At 39.3% G+C, this 12,410-nt stretch overlaps 1 protein-coding gene across 12 annotated transcripts in view; it reads left to right on the top strand.

Moving 5' to 3' along the window:
- Positions 1-12,410, top strand: part of PRLR (prolactin receptor) — a 157,928-nt gene that overhangs the window by 81,620 nt on the left and 63,898 nt on the right. For 10 of the 12 annotated variants that reach the window (XM_069776456.1, XM_069776457.1, XM_069776452.1 and 7 more), the window contains one exon: positions 11,262-11,352. The exons of 1 other annotated variant lie outside the window; for it this stretch is intronic. The gene's annotated coding sequence lies outside the window, so the exon portion shown is untranslated. Of the gene's footprint in view, positions 1-457; positions 621-11,261; positions 11,353-12,410 lie in introns of those variants that run through there. One more of the 12 variants, XM_069776462.1, reaches the window with a different exon arrangement.

Below are 12,410 nucleotides of genomic sequence, written 5' to 3'. Positions count from 1 at the left end.
GGGGACAGAAGGGCAGCAGTGATGTCATATGCCTGCACTGTGGTCAGGGTCTCAATACAGTTTCACGAAATTTTAATAAATTAGCTAGAAACGCATAGTCTAGATCAAACTACTGTGCTGGTTGTGCAGGTCCTTGGAAAACCATTTACAAGCAGGTATCAGTGGATCACTGTCAAAAGGACAGACTGAAAGCGGCTTCACAAGACTAAGTCCTTGGTGTGGCAACTAATCAGTATTTCATTAGTGACATGGCTAACGTTATACCTAGTGTATTTACTAGACAACAGTGAAAAGAGAGGTGCTTCCAGTTTACTGGAGAAGAGGAAGAGGAAGAGGAAGAGAGAGAGAAAAAGAGAAAAAGGAAGAGGAAGAGGAAGAGGAAGGGGAAGAGGAAGAGAAACAGAAGAGGAAGAGAAAAAGAGAAAGAGGAAGAAAAAGAGAAGAGGAAGAAAAAGAAAAAGAAAGAGAGAAAGAAAGAGAGAAAGCGAAAGAAAGAGAAAGAGAAAGCAGTTATTTTGATATGTTGCTGTATTGTTTCTGATGAAAAGTTACTCAGTAGAAACAAGAGCAAGGTGCTGCTCTTAAACACAGATACTCAATTGCACAAATACAGGAAGGAGGTAACAAGGATTCAGGAAGGGGTTTTGCATAAATAGGGGTTGTAATGGTACACAAGAGGAACAGGAGTCAGTAATGTCATCCTGCTGTGCAAAAAGTAAATACCATGCCAGGATTTATAAATAGTGGTCTGGTTTGAGGTGTGCAAAGTGATTCTTTTATTCCCTTGAGTATTTTCAAGGCCTCAACTAAAATATTTTGTCCTTCTGAGGCACGGTGCTTCACAAAAGATAGGCAGGGGGTCTGCAGGACACTAACAAGATTTAGAGGTCTGGAGAATGTGGCATATGAGAAAATTAATCAAGACTAATAAACCTAAATAAGAGAAGACGAAGTGATCAAAGTAGTGTTTCTTAGCTCTGCAGAGAGGCAGTATTCTGTTGTTCTCTTGCTTTTAGACTGCAAGAGAAGTACTTGGATTAAGTTGCAGCAAGGAAGATACAGATCAGATATTAAGAACATTTTAATAATTAAGATAATAAAGCAGCAGCCTACATTGCCTAAGGAGATTGTGAAATTCCCTCAACTGAAAATTTTTAAGAACAGATTAAGCAAATCTCAGGAATGAAATTGGCGTTGTTAATCACTCCTTGGGGCAATTAGATGGTCTAGATGACCTCCCGAGACCTTTTCTAGTCTATTATTTATTGAGAAACTTTTATGCATTAAATTATTAGGTTTCACATTTGTTGAAACAGGAACCATATCTTTTGTGTTTGTCACAGCACACAGCAAAGCAATCCAAGGCTAGAGATTGTAGTCTTTATAGAAACTGTATAGTAGTAGTGGTATCTAATCATCGTGTTGGAACATAACTGTAAAACTGTGAGTCGCTGTGCTATCAGTCATGCATTGGGTTAACCTTGGCTGGCTGCCAGGTGCCCACCAAAGCCAGTCTATCACTCTGCCTCCTCAGCTGGACAGGGGAGAGAAAATACGACAAAAGGCTCATAGATCAAGATAAGGACAGCGAGATCACTCAGCAGTTACCGTCACAGGGAAAAACAACTCAGCTTGGGGAAGTTAATTTAGGCTCAGCTTCACTCCCGATTTTTCTATGTCCTCCCCCCGAGCAGTGCAGGGGGGATGGGGAATGGGGGTTGTAGCCACTTCATCATGCATTGTCTCTGATGCTCCTTCCTCCTCACACTCTTCCCCTGCTCCAGCATGGGGTCCCTCCCACAGGAGACAGTCCTCCACGAACTTCTCCAACGTGGGTCCTTCCCACAGGCTGTAGTTCTTCACAAACTGCTCCACTGTGGGTCCCTTCCATGGGGTCACAACCTCCTTCAGGCATGCCCACCTGCTCTGGCGTGGGGTCCTCCCCGAGCTGCAGGTGGAGATCTGCTCCACCGTGGACCTCCCTGGGCTGCAGGGGGACAGCCTGCCTCACCATGGTCTTCCTCACGGGCTGCAGGGGAATCTCTGCTCCGGCACCTGGAGCATCTCCTCCCCCTCCTTCTTCACTGACCTTGAGGTTCTGCAGGGTTGTTTCTCTTACATGTTCTCACTCCTCTCTCTTGGCTGCAACTGTGCAGGGTTTTTTTCCCCTTCCAAATACGTTCTCCCAGAGGCACTACCACCGTCGCTGATGGGCTCGGCCTTGGTCAGCGGTGGGTCCGTCTTGGAGCTGGCTGGCATTGGCTCCATAGGGCACAGGGGAAGCTTCCAGCAGCTTCTCACAGAAGCCACCCCTGTAACTACCGGGTGGTACCCCGTAGTAACGCCCCCAGCTACCAAAACCTTGCCACACAAACCCAATACAACCATGTTTCAGAATTACCTGGCATCATTCAAATTATCTTGGCTAATTTGAACTTTATTGGAAACTGTGGCAGTGACAGATATAGGTAAAAATCATGTTTTGATATGATCTGTAACAGAAATCAGCCATGATAAACTCTAATATACTATTTTAATATGTTTTTTTCAATATAGTCAGAAACACAATTTAAGTAAAAAATGATTGTTATTCGTATCATGTTTGCGGGGCCTTTAGAGTTTGTTTTCTCCTAGAGCACTAAGCAAGAGGTACTCAGATCAGATAGTTAATAATACTGTGTGCCATTGAACTCAGGGAGGTCTTGGATTTCTTACTGTTTTTCTCTATTCATCAATTGCCATACAATCATAGAAAGCAGATTAATACAGCCATACTGCTCAGCCCCTTGATAAAGGGGAATAATCCCTAAATGAATGATGTCCAATCTGTTGTGAAATGTCTTCATTAATTTTTTTTTTTTTTTTTACTCTTTTAGACTCTGTTTAACTAGTAGAATGTATTTGTATTAACAGTATAGCATTTATGTGCCACTGCCTGGTGTTTATTGGCAGCTGTAGTCTAGAAGAGATGATATGCTGTGACAAGGCTAACAGATGCTTTATCCTGAAAAACTACAAATCAAACACTTCACAAACCAAAGCAGGTTAGAGAAGACGCTTCAGGCAGCAGATGGAAGTGGGAAGCTATTTACAGCACACAGTGAAGTTACACAACAGTTTTTGGAAGAAAATGTGGAAAAGAGTCTTTCATTAACTAAAACTGTAAGGGAAATTGTCTACATTACACAATGCTAAAAAGCAGAATATATTCACCCCTGTGGAGGGTTACATTAATGCAGTGATACTAATTTCAATGCTCAGTCTAATTGACTCAGAACTAGCTTGACTATCTGTAGATGGCACTGACAGGTAGACAGACCCTTAGTTTTCTGTTTCAGACACAAGAAACCCGAATATGATTTCACAAAACCAGTATAAATCAGGGATGAACTTGCTGAGGTAAAAAGGTGCTTTATGGTTTAAAGCAGGGTGAGTTTTATAAGACTCAGGTCTTTAGAAAGACACACTCCTTGAAGCAGTGCATCACCTGAGTCTATAACAAGCGTGAAGAGATAGTGCAGCTATCGAATAGTGTGGTTTAGTATCCATTTTTGCAAACAAAATCTGAGCTCAATTACAGAAGATTTTAATTTAAAAATTGCATAGTAACTTCTTTAAATGATTTTATAATTCTTTTAAGATTAATTTAAACTGTTTTCTTTCTAAAACAAACTTGCATGTTTCTTTGTCTCTTCCACAGTATTATCGAGATTCTTTCAGTATAACTTCTTTCAGTCCCCCTTTCCAACCTCCTGATGCATAATGGAACATATAAATTCATGACATATGTGAATAAGTATTGGTGTAAAATGTTAGGACGTTTTATTTGCTGAGGCACAAATGTTCTATGAGAATATTAAAAAAAGGTTGGTTTTTTTTTTAATTTGTAAGGGAGATGTTTCTCATTATAATTTTTAAACAGAAATTCTAGTTAAAATAGTTGAAAGGCTAAGGCATCCATTCTTACAGGTTTCTACAGCATCCACTCCAGGTTCTTGCTTTCTTTCAACTTGAGCAGAGCCTTTACCTGTAGTAATGTATGCCCCAGTTGATTTATCCTACCCACTAGGATAAAAATACTGTGACACCTTTTTTATTCCAGTTCAAAAGGAGTCACAATAGCTACTACAGAATTATTTCACCTCATGTCACCAATTAGTTAACTAGTTTTAATACCTAATATTTATGAAAAATGAAATAGTTTAATTTCTTTTGTCAGTAGTTCCACTCTTCATCAATAATACAGTATTAACTGTAGCACAGATCCTGGCTGTCCGGCATTGTAGATGAATGTTTTTGCTGCCGAATTATGTTTTGCCTTTTGCTCTCTGGTTCAATTAATATTTAATAACTATACAAAGGGGAACAGTTCAGGCAGGCTGAGTTGAGATACAGCAGTTGAGACTTGTACATATCTCAGTAATAATGACATTGGTTGGGATTTGAGAGATTATCTGAGGGTCCCTGGACTTTTTAAGGGCCAGTCCTGATCTAATCATGCATACTCCTGATGGAGGCTGTGAGGGGGTCCTGTAAAGAGAGGTGAAGAACAGACGCACACTAAATTAGCTGTGTCTGACTTAATTTCTGCAGGTATGTCCTGTGACAGGCAGGGAGTGGTGTAAGGAGGAAAATTTAACTGATTTAGTGAGGGAGCGTTGGTTTGCTGGTGTATTGTAGAAGATGAACTGTGATGGGCTCTGTAAATCTAAAGAAGGGCTATATCCTTGTGTAAGGTTGCTAGAAATGAGGTAAGCTAGTGATGGGGCCTGGAGATGCGTTAAAATCATGGAGTATTACAGAATAGGACAAGCACTGTTGTGAACATTTGGGAGGAACAGAGAAAAAAATAGGAAAAGATGTTTTTTAAAATTGCATTCAAGTGGGATTCAGGAATTGCTACAAAAGAAAGCAGTCCAGAAAGCCTGGGACATAGAAATGGACATAGCCGGGAGATTTTATGCCTGATAGAAACAGGGCAGTCTAAGTCTTGGAGTATGGAAGCTAAGAGGCACCCCAGGAGAGGTTTCTGGAAGTCCTTATTCTGGGAAAAGATTGCTAATGCATAGCAAGAAGTGTTTTAATTTTTCTAATTGTTCTGGAAGGAAGGGATAGTACAAAAGGATTGTGTCAGGGCAATACAGCATTGTTGAAGGCAATTCTTTAAGGGAGAAATGTGCCTGGATTATGGCCAAAGAAACAGGGACAAGGCATTCCAGGGCACATATAGGTAAAGTAAGGCATCATCAGAACAAGATGGAATTACTAATAAAAAGACAGAGACAACTGTTATATCAAAGCCAGGAGCTCTGTAGTTGAAGCACTCACTGTAGCAAGGAAGACTTGCATTCAAGTTCTTAATCTGAATCAAGGAACAGAAAGTCTTGAGCCTGTATTTTCTATAATCTACTATCATGCTACTTGAATATTTGGGAAAATATGTTTTCTTTAGTGGGACAAACTTGTAATCATCTTTGTTTTCCTTGTCCTTCAAAGCTGAATCTATCGAAGAGCAATGAAAGCCCTGTTTCAAGCTGCAGCCCTGCCAAAGAATCTCACTTCTCAACATCTGTTAATCCTGTGTCAGAACTCAGGTTTGAGTTCCATTCCCCAGTATCCCAAAATCCAAGCCTGAATGCTCCAGCCCCAAAGTCTTGAAACATGGTCCTTTGCAGTATACAAACTGGCAGGTTGATGTGCAACAAAATACACCATTCCTGAGCAGATCCTGGAAACAAAGGAGTGGTGAACACCTGATTGCTGTTGCCTGCTCCAGTAAAAATTTATTAGCAAGTTCAGACCAGAACTCAGGAATGCTCCAGAAGGAGGAGAAAAGCAGCTTTTCTCTTCCTTTTCCTGTTCCTGCAGTATAGGGTCAGCTGAGCAGCAGCCCCCTGAACTGAATTACCAGCTAATGCCAGAAACTAGGAATAGTGCAGGAAACAATTATTCTGGCATGTAGGCACTGATCTCAAGTGGAAGAGTTGTCTGTCCCCTTTCAGCTGAAAAGTATTGTTTCTTGTAAATGCAAGAGATAGAGTTACGTTGATTCAACGTCAATGCCTAGTATTGGAACTTTGATACAGTGTGATCACAAGCATAATGACTTTAGGATAAGTGACTTTAAGGCACCCACCACTTTCTTTGTTGGGGTTTGGTCTGACATTTGTTGTGAAGTAAGGAAGAATATTAACCTTGAATAGGTGGCAACTAAAGAGTATTTCCTTTATACATTACTTGTAATAGCAAAGCTAAAGAAATTCCAGCCTTATGCTTTTATTGCCTACCCCTGGTCCTCCAATTCACTATCACTTTGTCATGACAATACAGCTGTTTGTTTAGCAATAGTATGAACAGAATCACTGAGATGACTCAGGCTTTAAGAAAAAATGTAGGTTATTTTTTACTACAAACCCTTTCCATGATTGCTTCACAGACCCATAAGTAGCTATATCAACCCAACTGAATAAGCAGGAAACTGCAGTATGGGAAGGGCAGTAAGTTTATTTAGGAAAGATTCGTGAGATAGATAGCTGTACTGATGTACATCAGTGTGCTGTAGAATTACACCCCTAGCATTTGGAAGAGAGGTTAGTGTAACCTACACTCATGTGAACGGTGTCTGAGCTGAGGACTGTAACCCTATTAGCTGGGGAACTGCTACCTTTGTTCTGACCACTGGTAAGGGATGGTGCTTGACACAAACATGAAATTTCAAGTTTCTTTAGAGAAGAAATCACAATTTTATATGTACTGTGCATCCAAAGCCAGGTGGATATGGTCTAGAGTGTATGGACTAGATTCCTTGAATAGGACATAATTTTCACTGGATCTGTAGGACTTTGTCTCCCCACACACCCCCATTACCATTTTTTCTACCAGATCTTAAAGCTTTCTTTTGCTGACTCTGGGAAATAGCTTAAGGACCAACATAATGTTCCATATTTTTTACCTCTCAGACTTTGCTCATGCTGTCCCATTGCATGGGGACCCTACTGCTACTTAATTGTAACAAACATACTTGAGAAAATTGCTGTTTGTGTATTTAGCTGATTTTAATCCTCTCAGGAAAATCTCTCCTTGTGTCCCACAGATAACAACTAGCTTTTCCCAGCTCACAGGGGGGGTGTAGCTGTTTTTTGTGATTCTGGAGACAGGTAGCTGAGCCACAGGTCACCTGGGCTTGGAAGCTCTTCTTCAGTTGTGTGATGGACTCTTTTTACAACTCTTGCCTAGTAACTCTGAAAGTCCCGGTATGTCTTCACAGCTGTACTAGGATTTGTAGCATGAGCGGTCTTCATTCAAACAGACATGAGGGAAACTTGTTGCAGGTAATAAGCAATACTCATGAGTACCTGAAAAATGCCTTTACTCTATTTCCAGTCTTGAGTTTTGCTTTTCAGCTAATTGCTGTTAACAGACAGCTTACTAGGTTCAGCAGGTCAGTGACTACGCAGGGCCAGCTTTAATGGCTACAAAGAACAGCTAGACATATTTTAATAATACTTTGATAGCAGTCAGTAAAGAGCTAGTTTTTCATTGGCTTTGACATTGTCACCTCGATGTTAACTTTTAGCTACGTCCTCATACTTGAATCAAAACTCCCCAGGGATTATTCTTAGTGTTTGCCTGAAGCAAAGGTACTTTAAAAATTGGGTTTAAGTGTGATCGCATAAGAGGTTAAACCATCTCCACCTCCTCCCTTGTTCTTTGACTGATATTCATCTGATTTGTTCAAGGAGCTAAGATAACAAAGAAATAACTCTACAAAAAGAAAAGTGATTGATTTTAGTTCCTTGAACTGATTCGTTACAGGTTCAGGTGAGTGCTGGAAATGAGGCTACAGAGAAGGTAGGAATATCTGGAGTTTATTGGGCAAGACTGCTGAAATTAGTTCAAGTGGTAGAACTGTACCACATAAACTGGCTTAACTGCTCAGCATCACCAAAAAAGACTAGAAGAAAATCATCCCCTACTACAAAATGTGAGCTTTTTTTCTCATAGGTTGACATCTACAATTTATAAGTAGGGTGGAGGCTGTTCTAGCAATCTCTCTCTATATATAGAAATTTCTTTTGAAGATAGTAGATGTCCATTAGCCATGGTGACCCCCTTTCCTATTTTACAGTTGGAGTAACTCTGCATGTTAAAATCCTATGCCCTATTTTGTTTTATGTATCATACCCTGGTTTAGGTGCTTTCCTCTGTTCTAATCCATATAAGGAAAAAGCTAGTATTATAGTGAGTTTTATGAGAATAACTTCAGACTGGTACAACTAGAATGATTGCCTCTCCCTTGTTCAAAATGTCCAGTTCTCTTTCTTAACTAATAATCTCAATCCTGTTGTGCTGCCAGAATGAAATAAACACCTCTATTGTTTAATCAGCCTCTTGAATGTTGAGGAGTCAGTGTCCAATGACTGATGACTAGCAGCTCATTAACTCCTATATAAACTACCTCATGGGAAAAATTAAAGAGATTACATCAATGAATTAATGAGTTTGTTACTGTTTATTCATTTTTTATTTCAGCTACATAATTTTATTAGAGTTAGTTGAACTTACTTGCTTTTATTTACTAATCCAGTTCACAACCTGCTAGTGTAGGCACTAGTGAGGGTTAAGCTGAAGGAGGAAACCTATTTGTAAATCAATGCCATGCTAAAAACAGCTTAGTTAGTTAGGTTTCATATAGCAATGGTAGATTAAAAACTGCCTCCAGTCTCCATGGTTCTGCTGCTTTCCATATGGAGAACCTCCCACGTTTACCTTGGTGGGAGGCTAATTTTCTATCCACCCTGAAACTCAGGTCCAGGTGCCCTTGTCTGCGGAATGGGTAGTTAATCAGGCAGTGCAATCCTGCTAAGCTATGGAGTAGCTTAGGAGTCCGCTCTTGGCTACTGTCCTAGCCCAAAAGCTGCGTGAGCATTTCCCAGTACTCGGGACATGAACACAGCGCAGAGCAGCAACACGTGTGTCACTGCAGCCACTGGCCTGGGGCAGATGCTGTGCGTGCCCCTCTCCACCTTTTGTTTCCCCATTGCCTTGGTCCCCAGCTGTGCTGAAGAGATCTGCCTCAAGAAGTCAGTCCTATTTTTCTTTAGAGAATCTCTTAATGCAAACATTCTGGCACATTTTACAAAGCAGGTATCTTACCATGTAAAACATAAACTGAAATCAAATGACGTGACTTGCACCGAAGCTGTCTTCTGTGTTGCCTTAAATACACCACTGAAGTTAAAAATACATGGGCAAGACTATGTTCATTTTATAGTCAAGCAAAGACTCTGTTTTTTTGTGTAGCTAGTTGGAGAATTCCAGGGGCAAGGCACATGATACAGTAACACATGGCATAGCACCAAACAGTGAAGATTACAGGTGCACAGAAAGTGCAGTTTGTTCAAAAGTCCATTTAAAACTGAACACAGAGATCCCCTGGGGGCATACCAAAATAATACTGATTTACAGGTATGCTTTCTGCTAGAAAACTATTAACTAATGTAATCTTCAGCTGATCTCTAAAACTTAAAAATAGCCTGACCCTGTTACAACTGACCAGAAGTCAACAAGGATAAATTTAATCAGAAGAATGTATATTTGAACAACTACATTCTTCCTTAAAAAAGTATATCATGGTGACTCCTAAAGGCCAGCTCTAAGGGTTGATCTTGTTGTGCTAGTTCTTTAGAAAAACAAAATGAGAAATCATTGTATCCTGAAGATTTTTATTTGGTCTTACAATTTTCCACCAAATATTTCCACAAGAAAAGACTGCTTTTCTTCTGAATGTAGATATATTTCAGATTTTTTAACAGACAAAGGGTTTTTCGCAAGCTTTTTAAAAGGGCCCAGTACTAGAACAGTTTCGTCTTGTCCATGTCATTAAGCATATTTGTTTGTTTCAGATATACATTGAAGTTTCTGTATGAGAATTATATCCTCTAATCCTCTAATTATGGACATGATTTAGCCAGCAGAAGGCATTAGGTGTAGATGGAGTTCTCTTGAGTTCAGTGTAAGAACACAGACAGGCCAAATTTTTTTTTTTTTTGGCAGAATCAGGCTTTGCTGGATCAGAATAGGTCACAGGATCTGACACAGAATAGCTGAAATGTAGATTACATCAGTTGGTTCTGAATTTGATTTCGTTAACCACAGCAAATCCAAAACAGAAAAGAATCCTAAAGCTCTTCTTGAGCTATAGGGACCACTTTAAATCCCAAAGCAAGATTTCTTTGTAAGGGTTCTTGAAGGTCTGAGTTCCATCAATGATGTAATGTTCAAGAAAATATATTTTCTTTGAAAAAATCTTAATTTTCTCTTCAGAGTTCTGTTTAAAACAGTAAGGTCTTAAAAAATGGATTAAAATACACACTAAATCTCAAAAGGTAGTAGTGTTTCTTTAGAACTGTTGCCAGAAGACCTCTGGAGAGAACAATACTGCATTTGCTTCTGCTTGATTAATTCTGGATGATGAAAGAAATAATTAAATCACTCCTTAGTAAAGTGGTGGCCAACAATTGTCATGGAGGTAAATAAGGACGAGAAGCAGGTAATCATATATGGCAATGTGGGTCACACGGTAGCTTAGAGTCATTTGTACAGTGTGTAAAGCATAGTTAGGTGCAAAATGGTAGATAGCAAGCAGTGACTAATGAAGTTAATTTTTACAGAGTAGAGACTGTATCACTGATTCTGAGAACTGCTGAGGCTTCAGAGAGGACGAGCAACTCAGGTACTGTTAGTTTGATGCTATAGGCTAACATGAGATCTCAACAAGCTTGCCTCCATAACAGGGTAATTTTGTTTACAATCTCTCTGTACACCATTACAAAATGCATTCTCATGTATTCAGTATGTTCCTGCATTTTATGAATGCTGAAGAAATAGAAGGGTGCAGAGATCTGCAGTATTGGTGGGGGAGCTGAAGTTGGTGTCTTCATGTGGGGAGAATCAGGGGCTCCATCTGGTCTTTCAGAAAGAATAGGTGACTTAATTTTTAGGTCATTGTATAAAGAGAAAAATTATTAAAAGCCTTTTCATCTGGGGATTAAAGCCATAGGAACACATCGACAGAAGCTAAAACCAGAAAACTTAAAAGTTAACGATACCCCTTCAGTTCTGAGCGTGATTTCCCCCCCCCCCCCAAGATGAGTTATCAGGGATAATGTCTAAATAAGGACTTTATGGTAGGCATCCATAGGGAGAAGCAAGGCATAAGCTGAAAAGTGACACAACATATTTTTTGTGTCAATTGACAGGGGAAAAGCCACAACACTGCACTGCAGCCAGGGGATTTGGAGACGAAGAAGGTTTCTGAAATCAGTGGAGGCTGCTTGAGAACAGAGCCTGGTAAGATCACACTGTTACTTCTGCCCTTTTTATGGATGATACATATTATCTCGAATTGTTTGGCTAAATGGATGAAATGTATTAGTCTCAGATGTGCAAATGGTACTAGAAGTTATGATTGTTCCTTTTGTCCTTGAACTCAGTGTCTGCAAATAACTTGGGAATGATTTAAGTAATAAGAAGTCGGGTATCTGGGGTGCTGGGATAGAGCCCTGCTGCAAGTATCCCATTAGAAAGTTAAGCCATGGGCAAACTACTGCTGACATAAAATTCCTATTAGCCTAGGGTTATAGAATATTTCTGTATCATGTTATTACCAAAAACATATATAATCTTTGAGTTTGAGTTTTAAATGCAACATTACTCCAAGAAAAGTAATTCCCAGTGTTTCAAATTAAATAATGTACCTGCCCCACAGTTTAAGTATTGGAATAAAGAACCTACATGTTAGTAAATATCCACGAGGCGTTGTGTTTAATGAAGAGAGACACAGAGTTGAAAGGAAAGACTTCAGAGAAAACACTTGTAAAAACACTTCAGACTTTGCTAAGAAGCAGATTTAGGTTCAAGTCCACTTAAAAAGAATATTTGCAAGTCAGTTTTATTTAATATAATGAAAAACCCTGTGGCTTTGAACTAGATCTGTTATTTCACTATTTGTGTTTTTTTCTTTCATCTAGACATAGTGCTACATCTATATATGCAGGTAATTTATTTCCAAGTATTTTCCTCAGGTTTATGGAATGAAGTTGGACAAGCAAACCCTGAAAGGCCATCTGAAAACTTTATATTTTTTTAGAAACTAGTATCACCAGAAAAAAAAAAAAGTTCTTTTTTTACAGTAATTTGTTCTCAAAAGAACTGTGTATGTTTGCTTGGCATTTTCATTTTGATGTGAATATGTATAACTTTGTGGGGTTTGTAAGAATCTTATTCCTTGAATAGAAGAAACAAACCTGAGTTTATAACTTGAAACTGTATATGTGAGAAATAAGATATTTCAGTAAAAAGAAAAGCACTTGCTTTTAAAATTGCAGAACATCTTTGAAGCAGCTGAA

Source organism: Haliaeetus albicilla, chromosome Z, assembly GCF_947461875.1.
Source record: "Haliaeetus albicilla chromosome Z, bHalAlb1.1, whole genome shotgun sequence".
In the NCBI taxonomy this organism is placed as follows: domain Eukaryota; kingdom Metazoa; phylum Chordata; class Aves; order Accipitriformes; family Accipitridae; genus Haliaeetus; species Haliaeetus albicilla.
This window is presented reverse-complemented; position numbering and strand designations above follow the sequence as displayed.